Source organism: Gorilla gorilla, chromosome 7 (genome assembly GCF_029281585.2).
Source record: "Gorilla gorilla gorilla isolate KB3781 chromosome 7, NHGRI_mGorGor1-v2.1_pri, whole genome shotgun sequence".
NCBI classification, from domain to species: Eukaryota; Metazoa; Chordata; class Mammalia; order Primates; family Hominidae; genus Gorilla; species Gorilla gorilla.
Window position 1 is genome coordinate 111,168,764 of NC_073231.2, and position 14,276 is coordinate 111,183,039.

The following is a 14,276-nucleotide window of genomic DNA, read 5'->3' on the forward strand; positions in this document are numbered from 1 at the left end:
AAAAATGAACTACACTACCCTTGCATAAATGGAGGCTGAGAGAAGTGTACAGTCATTATGGCTAAGACAATATGCAAACTATCTTCAAAGAAATCAAATTGCTAGAGTGTTTTCATTTGCATGTATTAACTATTAACATAATGAGGAGAAGTGACATTGGACCCGGATTGTGTGTCTGTTCGGATTGATAATTCTACTGCATCTGCAAACAGACGCCCAAAAATCATGCTAGTAGTTAGATCAGAGTTGAACTCTGCAGCGTGGGCTAAAACAAAATCTAGAGTTTGACAAACCTGCTAAGCTACTGAATGGTGAATGGTTGACATCTCTCTCATTCACATTGTGTCTCATTCATATTCTCTCTCTCACTCTGCTTTAATTTAATTTTTAAAAACAATATTCTTTTAGTCCAAAAACTTACTTTGAGCTTTAAAGCAGCAAAATTGCCCTTTGGAACTTCTTTGTTTTCGTTAGGGCGAGAATATAAGAATTGATGCCATAAAGGAGATCTTAAGGAATCATAGGGTTAACTTAAGGTCTGTTGTTACAGGATTTGAAAATATTGTATTTTTGTTTATTGCCAGCAAATATAAATCTAGGAATAAGGGAAACTGGCATTTATTGAGCTTCTCTTATGTGGAATTCACTGTACAAAGTGTTTTTCATGAAAGAAAATGGAAGGAGTCGTTGAGAAAAATGAAGGAGCCATTGCAATGAGAAACACCTCTAGCCTTTTAGATAACCTCGATGTTATCTAGACTCACTGAGCTTCTGGCTGTTAGTTTTTTCTCACCTGTAAAATGGGCCAGTATAACTACATTTGTGTTTCCTATTCTAAAAATCTTTGAGGTCAGTAGCCAATTTCAATGTTCTTAAAAGCCTTAGGGAAATTGGAAAATCATCACTCAGAAACCTGCCCATAACAACAAAAATGCCTTATTTATTTAGGAGTCATGGGATTTATCACACAATCAGATTACATTTGCTATTCCATGCTGGTAAGAAACTCTGGCAATCATATACATTTTTGACTAATTTTAAGAAGATAAATCTGAAATACATTTCTTGATTGTAGAATTCCTACTTTTAATGTCCCTGAAAATCAGAATATAGCTTACTTTAAAAGCAATAAATCCATTTAATGTAGTTTTCTTTTTTTGTAAAAAGTATTGATGTGTCTTGTTAATGATGGAGACTTCTAATTAATAAATTTATTTTGTACAGTTTTATTTATATTAACAAGTACATATTTTGATCTTTCTTTGAATCTACCTGGCACTGTAGATATATGCAATATTAACACAGTTGATATATCCTCATTTTATATATATATGTATTTCCCTGAATGAAAATTTGTGACTGATTAGATTAAGTGATAAGTACTGGCAATTTTTATTGACTTTCAATACTACTGTTGTAGTAGCAGTTGGTGAAACTTTTAGGGTTGAAGCCATGTTACTTCCCTTTTAACTTCATTTTAGATAACATGTATCACTGCTAATATCCTTGGATATATGTGACCTTAGAACCCTGTGGAGATTCTTGGGAACCTGTGGTGAACACAAAGCATCTAGAACATTCTGAAATGTTATAGTTTTGTACTCCAAGCTAAAAGTTCATTGGGCTTTTGTGGAATAATTTATTCACAGATTGTTCATCTGGAGATGGCTAAGTTAAATGCCTGGGCATTTGCTACTATTAGTGAATGTAAACCTCTGCTCAGGGAGAACGTGAGTTGGGCATAAAAGCAAAACTACAGTTGCATAAAGGATTTTGATACTTCTGAAGATTTCTAATATGTGTCTTCTCAGATAGGAATAGATGAGTTGACAGTACTCTTTGAAGACATCTCTACACTTAATAATGCCTTATTGCTCTCTTCATGAATATGGAGATTATAAAGAAACCTGTTTCATATTTAAGTGATAAGTTAACCTTTCTGTCACATATGTTGGTTATAATGTCAAAATCTCCTTTGAGAAAGTCAAGTCGATGAGCTGTGCTGAATCATTCATTCAGATTCAGCCCACAAGGATTAAGAGGTGAAAGCAGGTATTGTCATATTCTCTTAGAAATTACCTAAGAATTAGTAAGCACAGTTGCTCTAGGAGAACTCTTGAAGAATCTTTCTCTTGATGGAAGGGCACAACTGAGCACAAACTGGGTAATTTGAAATAAAAAGACTCAGAGCAGACGGATTCAAGAGGAATGTGTGAGACATTCAGATGCTCACTAGCATTAATGGGACATTAATATTTTCACTTGGACTTGCCTGTTTATCTAAAGAAAAGAAAATAAGCTATGTAAGACAGCCACAGAGAAAAGACCAAAGAAACTCATAGAGGGGAATGCAAGTTCTTAACTTATATTTACTTTAAATTGAAAACTACAAAATTCTCCTAAAACAAAGCAAAAAAGAAAATATAAGAAAAAAAGAAAAGAAAAAATAAAACTTGCTTTCTCTTACCAATTACAATTTTGTTGATTCTGTTTGAAAGAAAAACATCTAATTTCACTTTTACAAACTATTATTTGTTTTTCTGGATATGAAAATAGAAACATATGAAGTAATAGATCTCTAGGTTTCTTAGTAAACTCTGTCCAATGCCTGTCATACTAAACTCCTAGGTCTGGTACATAAAACCAAAAAAAAAAAAAAATAGTAAGTATAACAATCTTCTGGAGGCAGACTCAAGTGCTTAAGGCTGAGAGGGGACATACTACATGCCTGAAAATGTTGAGTTATTTTTATTTAAATGGCTTTTACTATGGTTCAGTGGGAAACATGAATTAACAAGATCAGGCTGCAAAGCTCTATGCAGGCTGGAATGATACCCTAAAACTGTTGGTGAACATTTAGTAACAATATAGATTTTGGTTTAAAAAATCAACTTTATTAAGTACAGGATGGGAAAATGAACTTTATTTGCTGCTAAAATGAAAACTTCATAGGTGTTTTAGTTAACTGAGTCTTCAGTGGAAGTTGCATTCCAGAACCATTCTGCAATGTTCAACAATTGACAGGAGTCCTGCTGTACTTTGTACTGGCCAGTCACATCTTGGGTATTGTGTTCAATGTCATATCCTCCTTAAAACTCAAGTATGTCTGGAGGTGAACCCCCAGGATAACAGTCAGGCAGTAGCTGAAGGAACTGGGAATGTTTAATAGGAGAAGAAAATTCTGGGTTTTTTAATGAGAGCTATATTCGGATATCTGGAGAACTCCTATAGAAAAGGAATTAGCTTTCTTCCTTGTAGGTCAGAAGGAAATAATTCCAAAGGGTGCTCTGGGTCTACATTCTACTCACTGAAATCACTTTTGAGCTCAGCATCAGTAAAATAGCTAGAGCTGTTCAAAATGGCCCGGCCTTCTTTGAGGATAGAAGACTACCTTGTCACTGGAAGCATGGAAGCGAAGGTTTGCCTGGTTAACCACTTGCTACATTTATTATTTAGTAGATCCTTGGAATATAGGAAATAATGGCAATTAGAAAGTTGGGGTAAAACAGGAGTAGGTTTCTGAGTGATTTAATATTCTAGATGGGCCCCAGAATGTTTTAAGTTTCTTTCATTCAGTTCAATTTTAGAAGGATTTAGTTGATACCTATTGTATTAGTCCATTTTCACATTGACATACCTGAGACTGGGTAATTTATAAAGAAAAGGAGGTTTAATGGACTCACAGTTCCACATGGCTGGAGAGGCCTCACAATCGTGGCAGAAGATGAAGGAAGAGTAAAGGGATTTCTTACATGCAGTGGGCAAGAAGAGGACTTGTGCAGGGGAACTCCTCTTTATACATCTATCAGATCTCATGAGACGTATTCACTATCACGAGAACAGTACAGGAAAGACCCGCCCCCATGATCCAATTACCTCTCACTGTGTCCGGCCCACAACTGATGGGAATTGTCAGAGCTACAGTTCAAAATGAGATTTGGGTGGGGACACAGCCAAACCCATATCACCTATCAAATCCTTATTATCATTATTGTATAAGCAACAACCAAATCTTCTGGAAGCTAAACAAGCTGTCAGAACTCTCAAAGCCTTGGGAGGGGCTCAAGCAGTATGTTCAGCTGGTCTTATATTTTTACAAAATATGCAAAATTAAAATATTTTAGCTGCAATTTTTTAGGACTGCTAATTCTTCCCACTTTGACATTCCTTCTGCCACAATTCAGAATGACCACAGGCATTATTAGGTTCTTGGGAATATAATAGTCAGATATCTAACATTTGTAATTTACTGAGATTTCTCTACATAGATATTTATTTTTATACACAGTATGTATTTGTAATTTTGTATTCTTGTGTTATAGAGGGTCCCTAGTTGTATAAGCTTCAGAACCCACAATACCTGGGTCTATTTCTGTGTGCCCCCTTAATCTATATCTATATATACACATATATATGTGTGTGTGTATACATATATGTGTATATAACATTTATATATATGCTGTGATTCTAAATACCTCAAAGAGAAAGATGAATAAGCCATTGTCCTTTATATCAAGTTATGGACAATGTAATGGAGGAAGCTGAGGAGTTTTATTATGAATTCAATGATTTAGTTGAAGAAATCATTAAAACTAATATAAAATACAATATTTTTACAACTTTATATGCATGGACATTTTTAATGTTCAATAAGAAATAATTAAACAACAATAAGAAAGTTAAGACCAACAGTGACACTGAGCACTCAAATCCAAGAAGATCATATTCTTGAATTATAATCTAATAAATGTGTATATTATTCCTATGGCAAAGGTAAAAAGGCTGTGTAATTGTGTACATCTTATTGATTAGACAAGTAATGTATATATGAGGATGTCAATACACTTTTATATTTTAGTGATAAAACTGCCTTGACATCATAAGTAAGCTCATTTTGGTATCAAATCTGGTGAAGCCAGCTGACAAATTTTGAGGATCTTAACAGAAGAATTTTTCCCCTATCATAAATCAGTAATAATAGGTTACCAAATACTATACTTTCAGACAATCTGGAGCTTTTTCAGTATCTTTGACAAACTTATTAGTCTTGTGCATCTTTTTGCCAAAGTTCAATTTTGTTCTTGTTTCCATCTTTTGGAAGGCAGAGATGTGGAGCATGATTCTGTGCTGACATATCTAGCTTATTCGTGATGTTCTTTTTTTTTTTTTTTTAAGTCCTGTGTTTCTAAGCTAACACAGTCAAGAGGTGTGCCATGACTGTGATTTCCCTTGCACAGCAGCATCATTTCTACCATCAAGGGAAGTTCATGCTTTCTTAAACGTATGGAAGCTCTTTCAGGTACTTGGCTAGCTAGCAGGTGATCTTTTCATAAATGTTATGGAAAAGACTAGTTGAAGAGGAAGACATACTGTTCAGCTTGTTCAAACACAACTGTTCAGATCAAATCTAGTTCTCTTTATGTGTCTCTATTGTTAAGATTGATGTCGTAGAGAAATTGGGAATACAAATGTTCTGTAATAAGATTGTTATAATCCCAGAATGAATTGTATATTTAAGCACATAGACCTGTTTCTAACTCTCAAATAGGATTTGGTGATTCCATTTTTTTCCTAGAATGTACCATTATATTTTCCCACTTATATTTAAAAATCAATTTCATTATTATACTTACATACAATGTTTCTAAATATTATTTTCCTCTGATTTGAATGTTTTTTTCAATAAATGTTTGCCATGCAAATACAATGTATCTGAAATTGACAAGTATTTGAATGATTTTTCTTGAACTTAAAAATAAGGAAAGAAAAACATACAGGTGTTATGGCATAGACATTGAAGTAGATAAATGGATAGATTTAGTTCTTGGGCCGGCACAGTTGCTCACACCTGTAATTCCAGCACTTTGGGAGGCTGTGGCGGGTGGATCAGCTGAGTTCAGGAGTTCGAGAGCAGCCTAACCAACATGGAGAAACCTTATCCTACTAAAAATACAAAATTAGCCGGGCGTGGTGGTGCATGCCTGTAATCCCAGCTACTGAGGAGGCTGAGGCAGGAGAATCGCTTGAACCCGGGAGGCGGAGGTTGCAGTGAGCCGAGATCACGCCATTGCACTCCAGCCTGGGCAATAAGAGCGAAACTCCATCTCAAAAAAAAATAAATAAATAAATAATAAAATAAGAGATTTAGTTTTGACATACTTGTTTTTAGCATTACATATGTAATTAAACTTAATAGGAGGAGAATAAACATTTATTTCCTTCATTCAGAAGATTTCCTGGGAAACAGTGAGATGCAGTTATGACAGATATATGTGTGCAATACATATTACTTCTGGAAAAGGAAGGAAAACTTTCATTGAGAGCCTTCCTATGTGCTAGGGACTCTGTTAGGCACTTTATAAGCATTTAACTTAATTTTCTTACATTATTTACCTGCGTTATCCTTTTATGTAGGACAGGGATAATTAGTTCCATTTTGGAGACATTGTTTTGGGCCACACTGCAATTGACAGCCAATATTTGGAATGGGTTAAGGGGTTTTTTTTCATAGCTCCATTTTGTCAGTGAAAGGGCTTCTGCTGCAAAATGACAGGATCCAACGATGAATAAGATGAGATCACGTAGGTGGAGATGGCTACAAATAGCTCTGGCACATTAGCACTCAGTAAATGCTAGTCAGTTTTGAATCATGGGTCCAATTCTCACATGGCTGTCTTACAGTCTAAGGAAACCAGATGTAGCCATAGGTACAACGCAGAATGAAATGTCAGGAGAACAGCACAGATAGATTTAAAGAAGGATCCATGCAGATTAAAGTTTGGCCTTTAGTTCTCTTATTTGAGAAAGTATATTATTGGAACTTTAAACAATTTTGAATGATGTAACACCCCCAACCCCGCCCCCAAAAACCCTTAGGTGTCAGATAGAAAAACGTATTGAAGGCACTTTTTATATACTTTTCAGAAAGTATTCAATCTAAGCGTGATTATTCTTTTAACATTAAAAATTCAATTTACTGATTGCAAATTAAAAGCCTATATGAAACATAAAACTTCCAGTCATTGACGTCAGTAAAAACCTTATTTTTTTCATAGCTTGTGAGATTTAGCTTAGGGTTGGTATAGTCTTACCAAGTTGCTTTACTTTTACTCTATGGAGTTAATAAGATATATCCATAAACCTTAATGGGAAAAATAAATGCATATTCAGTATGAAATGTGTGAAAACTCAGACAAAGCCCCAGTTCAGTGTACTCTGTTCCTCCTGACACCAAGAGGTTATGTTTCAAATAGGACTACTAAAGGTTTTAACATCTAGTGGTACGAAGCAGGTACAGGAAACAGTGAATGACACGCCAAGCCAGCAGTGACACACACAACCCCAAGGTGGCATGTGACATACCTTTACTTCATTTACAGACATGGCATATGTCAGAGTGCTTGGCCCTACCGCACAGTTGGTTTGAGCAATTTCCATTCCATTATGTTTTCTTACAGCTTCTGTTTTATGCCCCCTCCAGCTTATTCAAGTGTTTAAATTTCAAATTAGTTGCTTGTCTTTATCATTCATTTTTGGATTAGAGAAACGTATTATAGCCGTTGGACATGTTTACCGTATTAAAAATAATAACAAAGAAAACAAAAATGATAACCACCCCTCCCCCCCGACATACTCAAGGCTTTAAAGGTTATGTTGAAATCACAGGCTATTCCAAGAAATCACCTTAATCCAGTGTGATTGACCAACTTTTCCTATCCAGCTTGAGGACATTGAGAATACATTTGTGTGTGTGTGTGAGTGTAATGTTTTAAATGTTGGGAGAAAATCGACTGATAGAAGCAAGTTCTAACAGTTATTTCTTTGCTTGACCATTTTGTTGGTTCTTTGAGCCTCTCACGGGTTGCATCATAGTCTATGTGGATAGATGAAGAATCATGTAGTAAGGACCAAGGAAATGGTGACAAATAACAGAAAGTAGTGTTGGTTATATTTATATAATGCTGACTATTCCATGCTTTGCATTTGCAGGTATGATTTTCTTTAAAGTCATTTGTATAAGAAGCAGAGACTTACAATCTACCATTCTAAAATTTGAATTGCTTTTCTAGAAATTAAGTAGAGGGGCTCTGTGTTATCTCTGTAGTGTCTCATCATGTGACACACATCAGGTTTTCATAATGGCTAGCTGGGATCCAAATGCCAACGTGTTTGTTTCTCTATGGTTTTTGCTGTAAAATCAAAGTGAAAGGCTATTGATTATATTGCTGTTTTCCCAATAGTTTATTGTTTTACCTATAAGAAATGTGTCTCACTTATAAGAAATGTAAAGAAGAAAAGTATATTAATAGCTAAAGTGTGCTGTGACTACAGGAAACTCAGGAATTTGAATTTACCATTGATGTTTTTGCATTTTACCTCCTGTCCATTTCTTTCAAGGGAGGGACAGGGGGCAGGTATAGCAGTAAACCAATAAAAGTCTTATTAGATGATTGACATATTAGATAATTCGTTTAAAAATAGAAAGTCAACATTCCCTTTTGTAATTAGGGAAAAAGACAACTAGGATTGAAATTTCATTTATGAGTTTGAAATCTGGAATTGTTTGATTTTATTTGCAAATGATTATGAGGTTGAACAGCACACACCGTACTCGACTCTCTGTTGTGAATTCCCATATGATCAGCATAGATAATGGAATATTTCATTTTCTACTTAAAAATCATTTCCAAAAGGTTTGTAAATATTTGTTTCTCAGGGATCCATTTATCTTCTTCAGTTCCAAAGAACTGTTGTGGGGTTACAGAAAAAGATGATAAATGAGCCCCAGGAGCCTGGGTTTAAATTGTCCCACTACAGGTTTTACTATTATTTGGTAGACATGCAAAATCTGTGAATGCATTAATATTAACTGATTAGGTTCTGGATTTAAGGCCAGAATTCTGAAATGAGAATAAATCAGTCATGAAGCTATTCGGGCTTGTATTTATCCACAGTTAGATCCATGTGAAAATTCAATATAACAAGAAAGAAAAATAGCTGGAAGACATTCCTTTTCAAAGGAATGGCCTGGACTTCAGCCGCCTAATTCCCATTCAGTTCTGAGGGCCCGAGTAATGTGGTCTGTAATTGTATACAAACCTTATAACAAAGAAAGTGACAACAAAAGCCATCTGCTCTTAGGTATCCTTGTACACAATACAAGGTATAACCTGGAATGAACCATAGGGTATTTTGATTAATTGAGCTTAACTGATGGGTATCCAGAAACTCTGTTTTACTAAAACCTTTGTTGAAATTCTTAGTGAAGGGTTTACATTCACTTTTAGGTCAACGTAATGAAACTTAAGATGATTTAAGACCTTCTAGAAACTCTGCATCATGATTCTAAATCATAAAATTCATTGCATACGTTGTGTAACTCCAGAGATGAAGATATGGAAGATGTAGATGTATTTGATGTGTACTGACCCCAATTTCTTACAAAAGCAATATAAACAAAAAATACATCTAACTACCATGATACATCACTTGTTTTTCTATATTTTTATGTAATATACATGTAATCATAGTATAGATATGATTTCATTGTGATTATAACTGGAAATATTTTTCATCTTTCTACATGGCCTTCTTGACTTTCATTTTGTATTTCTGCTCTGTCGTCTCTCGGTTGATTTGTTATAATTTATTTAAACATTATATTATAAGGCACTTGAATAGCTTCCAATTTTTGTAACTAACACTGAAATGACTCAATCAGTGCAATAGTTTTTTTTACGTTTTTAAGGTTTTCTTGAAGGGTAAATTTCAAACAGTAAGATTAGTGGATTAAATGATATATGCTTTTTAAGGGGTGATGGTGCAGGAGGAAAGGATAAAGAAAAAAATTATAAATTTGGCATTAGACTTCTAGAGTTCCTACCTCATTAGAAATTCTAGAATATCAAGGTACATTTTGAGCAGGAAGTGATATCATCAAACAATAATTTGCCCAGACGCTAAAGGCAGCCACCTTCGGAGAGTCTGTTAAAGCGATTCAGGTGTGCAGAAATGATTTCCTTGGCCGTAGGTGGGTTTTGAAAAGGAAAGGAACATGGCACATTGAGCACCTGTCCTGGGTGCTCTAAGGTTAAATAAGAGACAGAAAATTCTACTCTAAAGGTTATGAAATACTTGATTAGTGAAAATATTCATAGAATAAATAATCAGATAAATAAAAAGAGAGTAGTGTAGATTGAATCAGTTAGGAAGACTGCATAGACTGAATCTTAGGCTGAAAGATGAAGAAAATGAGAGGTTATTAGTAGGAAGAATGCAAAGATGTCTTTCTTAGGATAGGGAGAGAGCAAAGAAGAAAACTTGGTAGGCAATTGTAATTTTGGTGGGGGACACTGAGGAAATGAATAAGGTGTCATCTTAATGGATATTTTAGCATATTAGTATACTCTTTACTTATTCATTGGTTCTTCTATTTATTGGTGACTTTTGGAGGACACAAAAGTGTCATACCTTCCCTGATATAAAGATTATCATATTCCATCTTATTTCACAGTTGAACTATATAGTCCTCCTTCAGTATCTGTGGAGAATTGGTTTCAGAACCCCTAGCAGATACTAGATTCCAGATAGAAAATGACATAGTAATGGGCTGGGCGTGGTGGCTCACGCCTGTAATCCTAGCAACTTGGGAGGCTGAGGTGGGTGGATCACTTGAGATCAGGAGTTCGAGACCAGCCTGGCCAACATGGCGAAACCCCATCTCTACTAAAAATACGAAAATTAGTCAGGTGTGGTGGCACATGCTTGTAATCCCAGCTACTGGGGAGGCTGAGGCAGGAGAATCGCTTGAACATGGGAGACAGAGGTTGCAGTGAGCCGAGATCACACGATTGCACTCCACAGAGTGAGACTCTGTCTCAAAAAAAAAAAAAAAAGAAAAAAAAGAAAATGATGTAGTATTTGCATATAATTTATGCAATCCTTCTGTATACTTTAAATCATTTCTGTATTACTTATGGTACCTAATACAATGTAAATACTATGTAAATAGTTGCTATACTATATTTTAAAATTAGTGTTCTCTTTTATAGTTGCATTATTTCGTGTGTGTGTGTGTGTGTGTGTGTGTGTGTGTGTGTATGTAAATATTTCCAATCCGTGATTGATTGAATTCTGGGATGTGGAAACCTCAGATAGGGAGGGCTGACTGTACATCAAATTTAACTAGAATTTTTAGGTGCAAATTCAACTTTGTACTTACGTAAAAGATCCTGACTCAGAATCCTTTCATTGGAATCAGAATTGCTATGAGATACATTAACTGGTTCTGCTGATTTGCTTGAGCAGATGAGAATAAGACTCAGAATTTTGCTTTCTGGTTATCCTCCTTTTAATGACTAAATTTGGTTTACAGATAATATTGCTGACTAAAAGTGTAAATGATGAAATCTGGGCTATTCATAGGGAAGAAATAATTCTTTATTCTCTGAACCAAATATTTGTTGTTTTTTTTTAAATATTCAAATTCATTGCTGTGAAAAAGATGGGAGGTCATTTTTCCCTTTGGAAAAAAGGCTCTATTTTATATTAAAAGCAAAACTTTTGATATTTAATCAATGGAGAAATTATTTAACTAAAAAGATGGGTATTTTTCTAGGGTCTGGCAGTAGCATCAGCATCCCCTCAGAGCTCGTTAGAAATGCACATTACTGAAGTACATTCCAGACTTGGAGCCAGAATCTTGAGAGGGGCACCCAGGATTCAGGGTTTTAAGATGCCCTGCAAATGGTTGCATGCCGAAATGAGAAAGCCACTAATTTAGAATGAGTTTTTTAAGCTGAGCTTAATTATGGCCAATGGATGCATCATTTCCTAAACTTCATGCATCTAACGTTTGGAACTAAGCCTTGGTTACAAAATATATAGTGTTGTGTTGATTTTGCACATTGTTGGATGGTTTAAATGTTTCTTTATGAAAATGACATTTTAACTTTGAAACCATAGTAGAAACTTAGTTTGACAAGTTTTAAATACCGAATTAAAATATCTCTGTTCTTTCATTATATGCTCTAAACTGCTTATTTAATACACAATAACAATATCAATTATAATTTATATGATTACTAGGACATAGTTTTTCTTAACATTCTTCAGTGAATTTTGTTAAAAGTAATAGCATTTATATTAACACATTAGCCCACATTAATTCAGTATTAATGAAGAACATGATTTTAATTGGAAAAGAGTCCAGAACATCCTCCTTTTTTTACATTGTTTTTTCAGTTCTTTTGGCACGACTAAAAAATATCCAGAAGTTCCCATTTTACCGTTTTTTTTAACCTGTCTTCGACCCTTTTATTATCTGGATCTGCTGATTTGCTTGAGCAGATGAAAATAAGACTCAGAAGTTTGCTTTCTGGTTATCCTTTCTCAGATGTCTCCATAAATATTGCCATGAGAAGCAGAGCCCAAATTGTGCTTCAGATTTTTGTCCTGCATTGTTGTAAGGTGGCTTTTTGCTTACTGAAAAATGTTAACATTTAACATTTAAACCTTATCTGTATGCCTGCCTGCCTGCCTGCCTACCTGCCTGCTTGATTACCAGCTAACGTACCTACCTACCTATTCATCTATACCAGTCAGTTACAGTGAGAGCAACTCATACAGATTATTTCACTGTGGAGCACAACATTAGCACATCAATATGTAAAAATAAGATAAATGTGTTGTATAGGCTTTGAGCTAAATACACAGCTTGAAAACATACTACCTAGAGAAATTAAAGTGTTATTAGTTGGGTTTGTGGTTTGAGTCATCCTACACTGTCTAAGCAAAAACATAAACCTTCCAACATTATGATTAATAATCTTTTACCTTCCTAACTTTCACCTTTTTCACACTACTTTCTTGGGTACCAGAGGTCTCCTTCCTAGAGACTTCCCTAATGCTTCTGAAGGGATTCCCCCGTCCCATACTCTCATACTGCACTGTGCTTGGGTCTCCCTGGCACTGAATTCACTCTGTGTTCTGTTCAGATGTCCCCCTAGTAGAGAGTCCTTTCCTGGTCACCCCATATAGGATAGTGCCTCCTTTTGTGTGACTGGTTATCACCATATTCTGATTTTTGTTTCAAAGCACTTACCATCAACTGAAATAAGAACACTACACAGGCAAGGATTTTTGTTGTTGTTGTTGTTAGATGTTTTAAACAACCTATGCCCAGGAATCCAGGTAGTCCCTGACACCAAAAAACTATGTAGGTTTAATTTTCTTTTCTCCTTTTCTGGAATGTAAATTCCATTAGAACTGTGACTCTTTTATTTTTTGGCTACATCTCCAGAACTGAGTACAGTGCTAGGCAATAGTAGCTAATTAGCAATAGTTAGTGGATAGTTAAATATATAACTGGATAGAAGCAGAAATATATTTTAGTGGGTTAATGCATTTATACTCCTTATTTGCTTCTTATCCATCTTCATATTAAAGTTTATCATTAGAACTCCTATGTTAGCAGTCTTCACATTGCCCTTTAGTGTTTGCTTAAAATTTTTTAAAAGGACCGGAGTTTTATTCTAAGTGCTAAATTATGAAAAGTTGTTTGTTTTTAGTTTCTAGTAAGAATTTCACTTGAACTTGTAGTATGTTTTAAAACATCAATAAACTGTGGCTTAATTATACAGGTATCATAAAGAGTTGGATTGTGGCTGTATTCTAATGAGTATGACCACCCACTCCCTGGATCATTGTTGTCCAGATGTGGTACTCTAAGCAAGCAAATAAAAAAAAAGTAAACCTCAGTGGAGAGCACTCATGATAGGCTACTTAAGGAGGCTGCAAACCACTTAAGGATGCTAACTTTTTTACACGAAGAAATGTGATTAAGATATGTTAAACGGAAATCTATACAAACCAGTGAAATTGTTAAAATATTCAAATATGCCGTATTGTAACAAGAAAACACTGCAATGCACTGAAATCAGCAGTAGAACAGCTGTGTTTTAAAGGACAGTACTTTGAATGTCACTTGACAATTTGCTTTCAATTAGAAGTAATTTACAGGAAGATGCCCACAAGCTAATCTTTACAGGATAATTAAGTTCCATTTTCTTTACTTTTAATTAAAAAGCAGAAAAGATTTAGCTGATCCATAAAAAATGTTCTGTTTAAACATTCATCAGACTTCATACTCTTTTTTTGTTATTTGTTGTAGCAGATGTTATCAAAAGTGCAGTCTGCTCTGTTTTAAACCCTGAGTATTTGGAAAGTGAAACATGAGTGGCAGTAGGCATGTATTGGTGAGGTATGATCATTGAACA

General features: G+C 34.9%; 1 protein-coding gene across 4 annotated transcripts in view; it reads left to right on the plus strand.

Annotated features, from left to right (window-relative positions):
* ZFPM2 (zinc finger protein, FOG family member 2) overlaps positions 1-14,276 on the plus strand; it is a 486,324-nt gene that overhangs the window by 20,448 nt on the left and 451,600 nt on the right. The window lies entirely within an intron of this gene.